Source organism: Zootoca vivipara, chromosome 6 (assembly GCF_963506605.1).
Source record: "Zootoca vivipara chromosome 6, rZooViv1.1, whole genome shotgun sequence".
NCBI lineage: Eukaryota > Metazoa > Chordata > Lepidosauria > Squamata > Lacertidae > Zootoca > Zootoca vivipara.
The window spans coordinates 37796770-37810061 of record NC_083281.1 but is presented as its reverse complement, the minus strand read 5'-3'; the positions used below and the strand labels follow the sequence as shown (position 1 = coordinate 37810061).

Sequence of the window (13292 nt, the reverse complement as noted above, 5' to 3'; positions counted from 1 at the left end):
AGATTGGTCTGCCCCTAGGTTCTGCACCCAAGGAACAAATCGCAGTGCAGGGAGGGGACTTTGACCCAGTTCCTGCTATGTTTGTGGGAGGGTTCATATGATCCCAGACGCAGAGGCAGTAGAGTAGGCCAGCATCTTAGGAATGCAGCCAACAACATCTCATAAAAATAATCTGACTGGGTCAAACCCACAGCCCTCTTATCCAACAACAAAGAGTCAGGCACCTTTGGAAAGCGCCAAAGCAGGGTACAGAAGGGAGGTTGTCCCCAGCGCCTGATACTCAGGGATAGCCCCCTTCTGTCCATGGAGGTTCTGCTTAGCTGCCAAGATAAAAGGCTTTTGAGAGATCTGCCTTCTGCAGATTTGTCTAAACCCAATCCAGCTTCCATTCTGGATTCTTTGGGACTTCTGAGTAATAAGTTTATTTCTACCTGCCAGAAGCAGTTTAGTCATGCCGGCCACATCACCCAGAAAGCTGTCTGCAGACAAATGCCGGCTCCCTCGGCCTGAAGGTAGACGTGAGTGCCGCACCCCTTGGTCGAATTCGACTGGACTTAACTGTCCAGGGGTCCTTTACCTTAAATGGGCAGTCAGGATCCCAGCCATCCAAAATCACAAAGTGGAAAAGTGATGAACTCTCAGCTCAACCCCCTTGAGAGTGTGAAGCTGGCAAGAGCACCTTCTCTGCAGGCAAGTGGGAGGATGGGGGCAGCTGTCTGGAGCTGCTGCAAAGCTAGACTCCAGAGCTCCTTTTGTGTTTGCTAGGTTTGGGCAAACCTAACTGGCACTTTCCGAAACAATATGCAAACCAAAACACTTCCTTGAGTTTTCCAGTGCAGTTCTCCAGCGAAGCAACGTGTCGTAAAATGCACATACTAGAGGGAAGTGTGTATTAAAATGCATACAAAAGTGCAAATAGCATACATATGGGGAAATTGCTTTGCAAAACTGTTTATAAAAGGCAAATCTGCAAATAAAAATGTGTATATTAAGAGAAAATTGCACTCATCCACATGCTTGAGATCAACCCTGATGTGCTAGCTTTCTCTGGTACATGGGAGAACAATACAAGCATCCCTCTCCACCACCTCTGCATTCTACCACTTTATGTGGCTGTGTGTAGATCAGGCCTGTCTCTCAGCCTCACCTACCTCACAGGGTTGTTGGGATGATAAAATTGGATGTCCCAAGAAGCTCATGAGTGGGGGCACAAATGTGAGGACCATCTCCTTTTGTTTGCATGCAGCATTTGGCATTCAGAGAGGCATACTGCCTTTGACAAGGAGGTTTTTTAAAGCCATCTTTGCCGATGGATGATGGTAGAACATCCCACGGAGGCTGGTCCCTTTGGGCGGACGGGGCACTGTGTCACCACCCTAGTCTACCCTAAGCCAGCCTCCACTTGCCTGCCTTCTTACTTACAAGCAGTCCAGAGAGTGGCCTTGGCTGCCAGCCCCTTAATCTCAGTGTTGCCCTTGTAGAACTCAGCAGGGAGTTGGCTCTGCCTGTCACTGGCTCTAGCTCCCCCTGCTGTTTGTCTCCTCACTTTACACCCTACCAGTCCCAACACCAACCAGCCACCACTGATAACATCTCCTCTACCGTATGTGCTGGGCTGGCGTAAGACATTTTGCTGCCTGAAGTTGCATCCAGACTGTGTCAGTATTTTGCAGGAGGGATTCAATTCTGATTCCTGGAGATGTAGCTTCATGCAATTAAAAGTGGATTAAAGCACTCTGGTGCAACAAATCTACTTAAAAATAAACAGCAGGCCTTTTGTGGTTAGGAAAGTCACAGGGAAGTGCATTATTTAAAAGTGTGGGATAGATGGTTGATTAACAGGAAGATGTATAAATGGTGCAGAAGCAAATCAGGATGAAATCAGGATAAATGCTTGTGGTTGTACAACTCCACAAGCAAATAAGAATGAATGGGCTCCTTTAGTAGGCAGGATGTGTTAGGCCACCTTTTAGGTGTGTGCATGTGTGTGTGTGTGTGTGTGTGTGTGTGTCTGTGTCTGTGTGTTTAATTTTGTATTGGTTTTATTTATTTACAGTATTTTATATTGCAAGTCACTCTGAGCTTACATTTTGGTTTTTTAAAAATAATAATGATAAAGACAGACACCGTGAAGTCTCTGCATAACCTTTGTGTGAGCAAATCAGGATGAATGCTCAATAGGTCATCTAGAGGCAAAATACAAGGTGGGGCCAGGGCCGGTGCGTCCATTAAGATGAACTAGGCAGTTGCCTAGGGCGCCAAAATGGAGGGGGCGCTGGTGTGTCTCCCTGCTCGCAAACACTCTCTCTGCTGCCGCCACCACTTTCGCTCCTGCTGCTGCTTGCTGCTGCAGAGGCGCTTCCCTGCAATGCCACACGACGGAGCCAGAAATCGGGGGGGGGGAGCTCAAACCAATCAATCGAAGCAGGCTGGAAGGCGGGGGAACCTGAGCGGGCGCGCGTCCAGTTGTTAGGCAGACGGGTTAAAAAAAAGGAAAGGAAAAAAGAGCGCACGGCCTTCAGGGTGGGGCGGGGCGGTGGAGGACACGCTCCACACTCCAGGCTCCTCCCCTCACATGCCTCCTTAGCCAATCGCTGAGCGGGAAGGTGGGGGGCGCCAGAAGGTGATCTCTCCTAGGGCGTAAAAAACTCTAGCACCGGTCCTTGGTGGGGCCCCTACATTCCACACACAGAAACCAACCAGATTGGCCCTCCAGCACTAGCAGCAGCACAGCATCTTCCACAGCGTCTGAGAGCCATAGGCTAGCTTTGGGGGCCAGGCTTGCATTTCCCACGCTGCTCTGTCCTCCCACAGCTTGCCACAACTTTCTACCTCCATGGCGTTGGATGCTTAAGGCAGCTGCCTCACTCTGCCCAACGAAAGGGCTGGCCATGCCCATGAGTTTCTCTGACCTCCACTAACAGGTTTTTCTTACTTTTCAGGGATCTTGCTGGGTTCCTCTGTGAGGCTCAAGACAGGAGATGAAGCTGCCCGCTCCCTCCTGAGCCTACATACTTCTTCATATGCCCATATGGAGTCGGCTGGCATTATGGAATGTTAAGAAGTATGTATCATTGGGATGGGATCCCTGCCTGGAATGACCTCTCCTCTTCAGCTCTCGGCACACAATTTTCAGGAGCAGGCAAAAAACACTGAATACTCCACACAGAGCAGCTGCTAGAGAAGGGAAAGGAGTGAGTGCTTGCCTGTATGCTTTTGTGCCCCTGGCGCTGGTAAAAAGGAACCAGATCGACTGGCAAATGGATTTGGTCCCCTTCAACCAGCTGTAGTGGTACATGCAACCTCTGGAACGCCTGTCTGGTTTACCCGTGACCCCAAGAACATACTTGTGTATGCCACCATCCCATGAAAAGGCAGAAACATGGCAGAGTTTGGGCTGCAGAATCAAGGTTTCCATGATTATTCTCTCTCTCTCTCTCTCTCTCTCTCTCTCTCTCTCTCTCTCTCTCTCTCTCTCTCTCCTGCTTCCTCACTCCTTTCATTTCCAGCAACGTGTTGTAAATAATAGCTTGGAAATACAGTATGGCAACATTTGCTGAAATATCAAAAGCCAGGAAACAGTTGCAGAAGGTGTTCAGATATTTATGTGTATTTAAAGAATTTTTATCCTCAAAATTAATAAATCCCAAGTGTCAATACAAACAAGATGGTTCTTTCCCATAGACTGAAGGGCTGTCCACACTTCTGCTTGCCCTGTGCCTAGAAAGCACAGGCCTGAGCAGTTTTGCTTTTGTCCTCCTCCTTTCCCCTGGAAAACCTGTTCTTTAGTGCTAAATTGAAGCAAACGTCAATCTGGAGAAAATCCAACTGATGTTTGCACCAATACAGTGGGTTATGCCGGGAGAAAGTGATGGGGTAAGTGGAAGTGTGGATGAACCCTGACAGTCTAAAATATATGGCACAAAAGGAAAAGAAACGGGGAGGGAGGAAATCAAGTCAAGAGGCAGGGGTTTCAGTAACCTGTAGAACTCTTTGCCCCTCCTGGGACTGGCAGAAGCAGAACGAATTGTGCAAAACAGTAAAAATTCTAAATAAATGGTTCAACACGAGTCCTGCTGGACCAGGCCAAAGGTCCATCTAGTTCAGTGTTTCCAGTGGTGGCCAGTAGAGCACAGAAACAGCAAACCCACCTCCCTGGCCACATTTTCCATTTCAGCAACATAATTAACTTGTGGAACTTACTAAGACATTATATGGAGTGTCCAGTGGCAATATGGAGTAGGGATTCCTGTACCATTCACATTTGTATAGAAGAGAGAATGTTGAAGGGGTATCTTTTCTCATCCTGCAGGTCTCTGGAATGACAAATAGCACTTGCCAAAATCTTTTTTTATACAAGACCATCACTGTATAGCTCTACCCTACATAGTTGGTCTCTAGAAGGCCCCACATCAGTCCGCAGCATTGCCAGATATAAAGGGATGTTGGGCACCAGAGCTTGGAAAGGGCTTCCTTGTGGGCCTTGGGGAGCAGTAGCTTATCAGAAGTAGACAGTGCTCCCCTGAATAAGCCAGCAGTGTGACTCAGAATAAGGCACAGAGATGTCCGCAGGTGTCTTCTGCTTCTGGTCACTGAGGCAACCTGAGGGAATCAAGGTTTTAAGTGCTCCTGAGCCTGGATACCTCAGGCTCCCTACTCTCGCATTCTGCAGTTAGGGAGATGACACTGAATTCAACCAGGGCTTGCTGGTCACATGCTGACTTTAGCATTATGGTCTGAGAAGCTGCAGGGTTCACTTTGTGGAATCAGGTGCCAAAGGATCAAGCGGAAGCAGGCTAGGGGACCCCCCACACACACTCATACTTAGTTGTGAACCACAGATCACTCAGTATATATGTGGTTCCCCATCTCTGCTCCCTCACACCCTGCTTCTGTGAGTTGATGGCAGTTGGATTCCTCATTTGTTTTTTAATTAATAGATCATAGTTAACCTGAGCTGGCCATTTCAATCCTTCAGAAATTTTATCCTCAAAAGATGTGATCGGCTTATTAGTGGACATTAAATCATATCTTCCGGCTATGCAAAACATCCCTTGCGTGAACATTAAATAACATGATGGATTTGGGCTCCCACCCCCTCCCTACCAGCCCATTGCTTTTGCTAACCATGCAAAGAGGCAAAGAGCTCTGCAGGAGGACATGGAAGCCCTGCCTGCTAGATCAGGAGGCAAGTGAAACAACATCCATGAAAAGCCTTAGAAACACATTGGGGGGGGCTCACTAAGAGAGAAATTTAGTTTTAAAAAGCTTTATTGCTTAAAGGGTTTACATGGGTGCCATAGAGCAATCCATTGCTGTAGGGAAGGCAAACAATCCACATTGCTTAAGCCAAGTGTGAACATGGTAAGATTCCTTTCCAGCCCCATCAGCCAGCAATATCAGTCTATACAGAGCATCTTCCAGACCAGGGAGTCTCACATAAGTGTCCCAACTCATGACCTTTCCCTCCTACACCATCAGTTGTTGATGCTGCCATCGGTCTGACCAAAAGGCTACAGCATTGTCAGAGGTTGCAGAAGGCAATGAGGAGGCTTTGGCACTAAAGGGCACCTGAAAGTGTTCCAAGACACAGATTTATTTGTTTTTACTAGCACTACTTTAGTTTTTCACTCTTGTACTCTTCCATTCAATCCTGTTAAATATTTATATCAAAGTTCTCACCCTTTGAAACAAATAATGGAAGTGTTTGTTTGGTGTAGCCTCCTTCTCCCCCCACCCCTTCAGCCACCACTATCCTGCACTCTTCAAGGTCACATTTTAGTTCTATTTCAAAGCAGCAAAATAAAAAAGGCACCAAAATCAAGCACTGCCTCTCTACCAAGGGACAATGCCATGTCTAAAATGCACCACAGGGGGTTGGACTAGATGACCTTTGGAGTCTCTTCCAAATCTACAATTCTGTAAGGCTCATGGGTAGCCAGCGAAGCATTCCGCCACACGTTGAACCTGAGCATATCTGTGAAGCTCAGGAGCTCCCACGTGGTATTCCAAAGTTGAGGAGCTGAATGATGCAATAGATTAAATCCTGGCCCTCATCATCCTTTTGTTTGCTCTTGAAATTATTACAACTTTTTCTACATTACGTCGCCTGTTGTTACCCTTCCTGGGTCCTGTGCTGCTCTATTAATGTCTTCCTGTGGCTCCAGGGCAATGAGATGAAAATTAATGCATGCAACTGACTGCTACACAGTATGGGGTTGACCAGCAACAACAGAGGAAGCTACACTCAAACAGTAGCATTCTATAAACTGCCAAAAAATTGAGCCCAGTGGTCTACCCCAGTGGCAGCTGGTGCCCACTAGATCTAGTGTGACTGCCAGGAAGTCTCAGTGGGGTGGTGAATGAGCAGTCACGGGGGTGTGGCCAAGTTGTTCTAGTTTTCTCCCCATCCTCCTCCCTACCGTGGACACTGGAGCACCATAATTTAACTTAAGTAAACTGAAAAGCATCTTTCTTTGATTCAGAAAGGATGCCTGTTGTTGCAGTTGCTTCTCTGTTGGGTGAAAATTTGTGTAGATCCCACCAGTTCTGGTTTTCTTCCTGTCCTCTCCCTTGGCGGGGTGTGGGGAGTTGGGCCTTAAACACTGCAATTTTATTAAAATTTAGCACTTAAATATCTTCTTACCATGTTTCAGAAGAGGACCCTACTGTCACAATTTCTAGTCATGCCAAATAAAAACTGTAAGTAATCTCCACTGAATCCCATGGGGATTGCTCCCTGATAAGTATGTACAGGATTGCAACCTGAATGGATATAAACAGGGGTCGGCAAACTTTTTCAGCAGGGGGCTGGTCCACTGTCCCTCAGACCTTGTGGGGGGGCAGACTATATTTTGAAAAACAATATGAATTAATTCCTATGCCCCACAAATAACCCAGAGATACATTTTAAATAAAAGGACACATTCTACTCATGTAAAAACATGCTGATTCCTGGACCGTCCAGAGGCCAGATTTAAAAGGCGATTGGGCCACATCCGGCCCCCAGGCCTTAGTTTGGGGACCCCTGGATATAAAAGTGCTACAGTACACAGGACTGTTAACATAGGACAACAGAAGTTACCAGACCTGTAGGAGAAGATGGTTCTCCTCTCTCAGCTTATTCACTTCTACATCTTTTTCCCCCAGATTGTGGAATAAGGTAGAGGAATATTAAACAGACTAGGACCTCGGAGACCTGGGTTAAAATCAGCCAGGAAACTCGCTGTGTGACCTTGAGCCACTCACTCAGCCAAACCTACCTCAAAGGTGAGGATAGCATGGGAGAAAGGAGAACCATGAGTGCCACCTCCAGAGCCTTTGAGGAAAGGTTGAATATAAACGTAATAATAATAAAAAAGGAATATCGTAATAGAAATAAACATCTCTCTCTAGCCTGCTTGCTCCCAGTTTTGAATCGGGGGAGGGGAGGCAAGTTTGGAATCATGAAAAAAGGCTTACCTAAAAAAAAGGGTTGGACAGTGTTCTCGAAGCTACGGACATGAGTTTGACCAAACTGCGGGAGGCAGTGGAAGACAGGAGTGCCTGGCGTGCTCTGGTCCATGGGGTCACGAAGAGTCGGACACGACTAAACGACTAAACAACAACAACAAAAGGGAGGGGAATAAGAATCTCCATCCCAATTTCCCTCATACCAGGGACTCAGGTAGACAGTCCAGGTGACTTACACACAACACTGCAGTTTTATTAAAATGTAGCACTTAAATATCTTGCAGAGGGACTCACCAGCCTGACATTCCTTGTGTCACAGCACCACCCTTATAACGAACGGCCAGGGAATGTACTGCAGTTCATAAAGATAGCTGGGCCAGATTTGAGAGACGGATGGAAATTAGTTGACTGTTTAACTATTGTTTCAGGCTTTGCTGCCAAAGGCCCAATTACACACAATGCATATTTACTGGCTGCCAAAGAGGTCAAAGGAGTGACTAGGCAAGGACTCTAGGAAACACAGAGGTTCCCCACTTGTGTTTTAGAGGCCCAGGGGCAAATCTATACAGGCTAAGGAAGGGGATGGGCTGAGCAACAGCAAGTAGGGTTGCTACCCTGTTTCCCCTATTTTAAGACGTAGTCATAAAATAAACCAAAGCAGGATTTTTAAAGCAAGGAATATAAGCCATACCCCGAAAATAAGACATAGTGATAGGCGCAGCAGCAATGCCAGCCGTGGCAGGAGGAGGAGGAAAAAAATAAGACATCCCCTGAAATTAAGCCGTAGTCTGGTTTTTTTTAAAGGAAAAATTAATATAAGACGGTGGCTTATTTTCGGAGAAACACGGTATCCTATTTCTAGCCCTGCTCCTATGCCTTTAACACCAGCGCTTTAATGCATTAAGAGAGCCATGGAGCATATGCAAAATGCAGTATTTCTCCTAATATTGCTGAATTGCCCTAGTCAGCCTTTGCATAATTATTTTTAAGAATAATATTTATATTCTTCCAAGAAGAGGCAGACAAGGAGGAAAGCAAGGCAGGAGAGGAAGGGTTGAAATAATTTTAGTCTAAAGCATGGGTTCCCACTCTTTGAAATCCAGTCCTGATTCCCACCCAGCAGCTATTCATCACTGAGTAAGCCCCACTGGACTCAATAGGACTTCTGAATAGGTTAGACTTTCACTGTAAAGCACCGTCACCCTTTGTTTACCACAACTAGGAATGGCACCCATGTCCCCCCACCCTCGTTTCTTTCTTCCTTTCAATAACAACAGGCCAGATCACCCCCATGAAGAAGAAGACAGGGAGCACGTGCCATTCATCTCCCCATTCCCATGACCTAAAAAAAGGGGGGGGCACATTTTAACACTAAAAAATAATTCAGGGCCCCAACCAAGGCAGGAACAGCAGAATGAAGAAGAGAAAGCCAGCATGTGTGGCCCCCTCAGGTAAGAAGCGGCACTGCACGTGCTCACAGCCTGCGTTGTGATTGGCTATAGGCGGCCATAGCCCCGGCTCCACATGCTTCCTTCCTCTCACATGCTAGGTGAATTCTCCTGCCTGGACTGACAGGAATGGAGGCGGTGGGAGGGGGGCAGGGGAGGCAAAAGGGGCACCTCAGAGGGATGAGCCACCCCAGCCAAAGGCTCAATGGCCACCTGCCTGTGCTCCTGCCTTCCTGTGTTTCGTTTCTGCCCTGGAGACTCTTGGCTAGGAGTTCAAAAGGGCAGGTTGGCTGGTTTCAGGTGCTGAAGAGAAACAAGTCTGGGGAGAGTGCAATTTCCAGCCCCTGGAAATGGAAATGGGAAGGCAGAATGAAGTTAAGGCCCAGCAGGAGAGCGGACACAGAAAACCTTCTACGGCAGGGTCCTGGGCACCCCGATGGACCAGCCTCCTCTGGAAGATAACGCCAATAAAAGTATTACATTTGAGGAGATTGCTTTGCAGAAATGTGTACATCAGGCAAATTGCAAACAAAAACGTGCTATTAAAACAACGTTGCACTCGAGTGCTGGTGAATTTTCGCCAGGTCTTTTTAAATGATTGCACAATGGTGCAGAAACATGAAGAAGTGACGTTAAGGCTGGAGAAACTGAGAAACCAAAGTTGACATATTTGCTCATCCCTAGGTGGAGCCAAAGCCAAAGGCAGGCAGAGACAGCTGAGTCTCGGTTGTTGTTGGGGGTTTTTTTGGTCCCTGTCCTCCCCCTGCTGAGTTTTACAAAGGGGGCTCTGAGGCCGAGGTGGAGCAGGAAGCTGACAGGCAGGGCCACCCCCTGGATAGGATGCAAGTCGGAAGGCAGCTAGGTTGCGGTTGGCTGGCTGAGGGCGGACTGAGCATGGTGGGGCGGATTTGCCTGTGGTGATGAACTCCCCATGTCACTGCTGTTGCTGCTCCCCTTGCCAACCTTACAAAGTACTGTACAGCCCCCCCCCCCCCCCGTAAAAAATTGCTGGTCAGCTGAGGCTCAACAGGCCTTTTCAAGCATTAAAAGGCTGCTTATGTCAAGTGATTGTGGTTCAGGCTTTGCTTGTTGGTTCCTCATACAACCTGGAGAAGAGAAGGTTAAGGGGTGATCTGATTGTTGTTGTTGTTTAGTCGTTTAGTCGTGTCCGACTCTTCGCGACCCCATGGACCATAGCACGCCAGGCACTCCTGTCTTCCACTGTTTTATTGTTTTTAAATGAAGTTAAATGCTTTAACTTTATCTTAAACTGGATCCTTTGAGAAAAAGGGGGGGATATAAATCTAATAAATAAATTAATAAGTAAATAATAATGCAAAGATGGGAAACCGGTGACCCTTGAGACATCGCTAGCATTTAGAATCCAAAGGGCGCTTTGCATGTGCTCAAAAGTGGAATAGAATAAATAAAAGTATATTTTTCCTTATTACATGTTCCAGGGCTGGGCCTTGACAATGAAAAGATGTTTCACATTCAAACTTAGCTTCACATCTTGGCCTTAAAGAGCTGGTGTTCACCCAAGCAACGCAGCTGCTGCGACCTCAAACAGACATGTCCAAATATAGAAGAGCTGCGGCTTCTAGCTTCCTTCCTCAGCTCTACTGAGCTGGCATTGTTGTGACATCTTTTTCTTTTCTTTTTTGGGGGGAGGGATGACTCCAAAGGTAGAGTCGCATCTGACACCCAAGAAATGGAGTACTGAAGCAGAGGAAGTTACAGGTAGGTAGCCGTGTTGGTCTGAGTAGAAGCAAAATAAAAAAAAATCATTCAGTAGCACCTTAAAGACCAACTAAGTTTTTATTTTGGTATGAGCTTTCGTGTGCATGCACACTTCTGTACTGTATTTTGAAGCAGAGGAAGTCACTGTATTTTAAGGAATACTGTTATGGGTTTGCAGGGGGCAAGGATCACCTAAAAATCCTGGATCCCGGATTCCCACCCACCCAATAATTTCTAAAGTTAGTAAATGCAGGCTGAATCAGTTTCTGTTTCTTGGTCATAATCACTTTATATTTATTTATGGCTTTCCCCACAAATACATTGTGTGCAAAGTGGCTCACCGAAAATTGACAACCACAGATAGCAAATCATATAATTGTAGAGCTGGAATGCACCCCAAGGGTCATCTAGTCCAACCCCCTGCAATGCAGGAATCACAGACAAATATCCCTTGACATATGGCCCTCCAGATGTTTTGGACTACAATTCCCATCTTCCCCGACCACTGGTCCTGTTAGCTAGGGATCATGGGAGTTGTAGGCCAAAACATCTGGAGGGCCGCAGTTTGGGGACGCCTGGTTTAGAAACCTCCAATGAAGGAATTCCTGGCCAGGAACTACCTGGGGAGAAGAACCATCATGCAGTAAGAGAGAAATCAATAGGCCACTGACACAGTTACCTTGTGCCAGCAGAGAAGTGTGAGCCCCTCCCATGCAGCGATGGTAAGCAGAGACAAAGGCCAGGTTTAGGATTTCAGTGTTGGATTATGTAAAATGGGAGTGGGAATGTTGCCAGGACAACAGGGAGCATGATGTCACCACAGGAGGAGTGCCCTTTTAAACTAAGGATTTTCCCCCCCTACAAGTGCTGCTGGGAAGAAGGAGGAGGAAGTGAGCAGAACTCCATGTGGGGGACTGAAGGGTAGCAGCGCAGCTGGCTGATTTGGATAACATGCTAAGCTAGTTCATGCCCTAGTGTGAATGTGTGGCCGAATGTATAGCCACTTCGCTTCTGTTGCGCAGCCTTGATCTTAATCTGTGGGGTGTGGTTTAGCAGCTCTCTCAGATAAACCACGAGCTATAAAAAGAGATAAGGATTTAAATTCAGTTCCTGTTTAAATCCATATTTATTAAATTTGCACTTTTCGAAACAATACAAGCACCAAAAGACAGCCATGTTGCAAAATTTGCACTTAGCCAAATTTTGCAAGGGAGTTCTCTAAGCTAGTTATATTTACAAGAATGCATATTATCATCATCCGTATTAATACACAACTTTTAAATATACAATTCCTTACAAGCAAACAAATGAGTGAAATCAATATGATTAAGTGCAATACCTCTCGATACCTGTTTGTTCAATTAGCTTTCCACCCTGCTTTCTTCACTAGGCACTCAAGGTGGGTAACACCAGGACATTTCAATACAATAGAAGACAACTGTCAGAAGCCAGCAAAAGCACAATTCAAATATTAAACAGAGCAGTAAATACACCCCCATAAAAAGACGACAGTGGTCAATCAACCATCCTAGCAGGTAGAAGGCCTGTTTAAACAAGGTCTTCACTTCCCAGGGTGTGCTTCTGCAAGGAGAGAGTAAAAAACTTGGGCACAGTCATGGGAAAAGCCCACTGGCCCATTCCTGCCAAGTGCAGGATGCAGAGAATCATGGATTTTTGGCTTTTAGAGCAGTCAGGACTACTTTAAGTAATGGACCAGGTGTGCTATGTGAGAGTTCTCATTGGACTCCAATTCCCACCATCCCTGACCTCTGGACCTGAGAGGTTGGTGGAAGTTGGAATTCAATGCCATCTGAGTGGCCAAAGGTTCCCCACCCTGTGTGAAAGGGACAACAAGCCCTATCTGTCCTTGCATCTGATCACCTGCTGAGTTGCTTTGAGACAACCTATTTATTGAACGCTCATCCTGATATGTTGGCACAGAGTTTGCAGAGAGGTTAGGCGGTGTCTTCTGCTTATTCAGCATTCATTCTGATTCACCTGCAGGGAAACATCTTGCCAAGTAATTGTCTGGAAGCACTCATAGAATGGGGTTCAGGATGCAGAGCTTCATTCAGGCCAGCAGAGGGCACCTCAGACTGTGTGTTGCCTAACAAGGACCTTTTCAACAGAGAGAGAGAGAGAGATGGAACAGGCTGGGTGAAAAGACTTTGGAGAAAGAAGCAGATTCTCCAACGGGGAGTAGTAGATAGGGGTGGGGGAGAAATTCAGTGAAGTTTCCATTTTTAGCCAAATTCATAAAATTCACACTTTCTGAAACAACCAGTGTTTAAAATTGTAAATGCATATAGCAGGGGGAAATGTGCCTTAAAATGAATTATGCTAGCATTTGTCTGTCTCAGGAGATAATGGAGGATTGTGCCTTTAGGGGTGAGGTCAAGCTGTTGGATGGTTGCAGCGCCTGCTGTGGCTGTAGAGACTGATGCAGGAGAAACATGTTTTGTTGCAGCTGGGGCAGATGAAGGCATCCAGATGTGCTGCTGCAGATGCACCATGGCGTTTCTTCTCTCTGTGCTTCTCCCTGCGGTGATTCCTCCTCTGGCCACTGCCATGCATAAATGAATTGACTGCCTCCAGGCACTGTGGTCGCCTGCAGGAAGAAACACCACGGACAGAATAATTGCCACACACAGG

At 46.6% G+C, this 13292-nt stretch overlaps 1 long non-coding RNA gene across 1 annotated transcript in view; it reads right to left on the bottom strand.

Annotated features, from left to right (window-relative positions):
* Positions 1-11754: 11754 nt before the first annotated feature.
* The window catches only part of LOC118087900 (uncharacterized), a 33882-nt gene continuing 32344 nt past the window's right edge, over positions 11755-13292 (bottom strand). The window contains exon 4 of the long non-coding RNA XR_009557747.1: positions 11755-13248. This is a non-coding gene — a long non-coding RNA (uncharacterized LOC118087900). The remainder of the gene's footprint in view (positions 13249-13292) is intronic.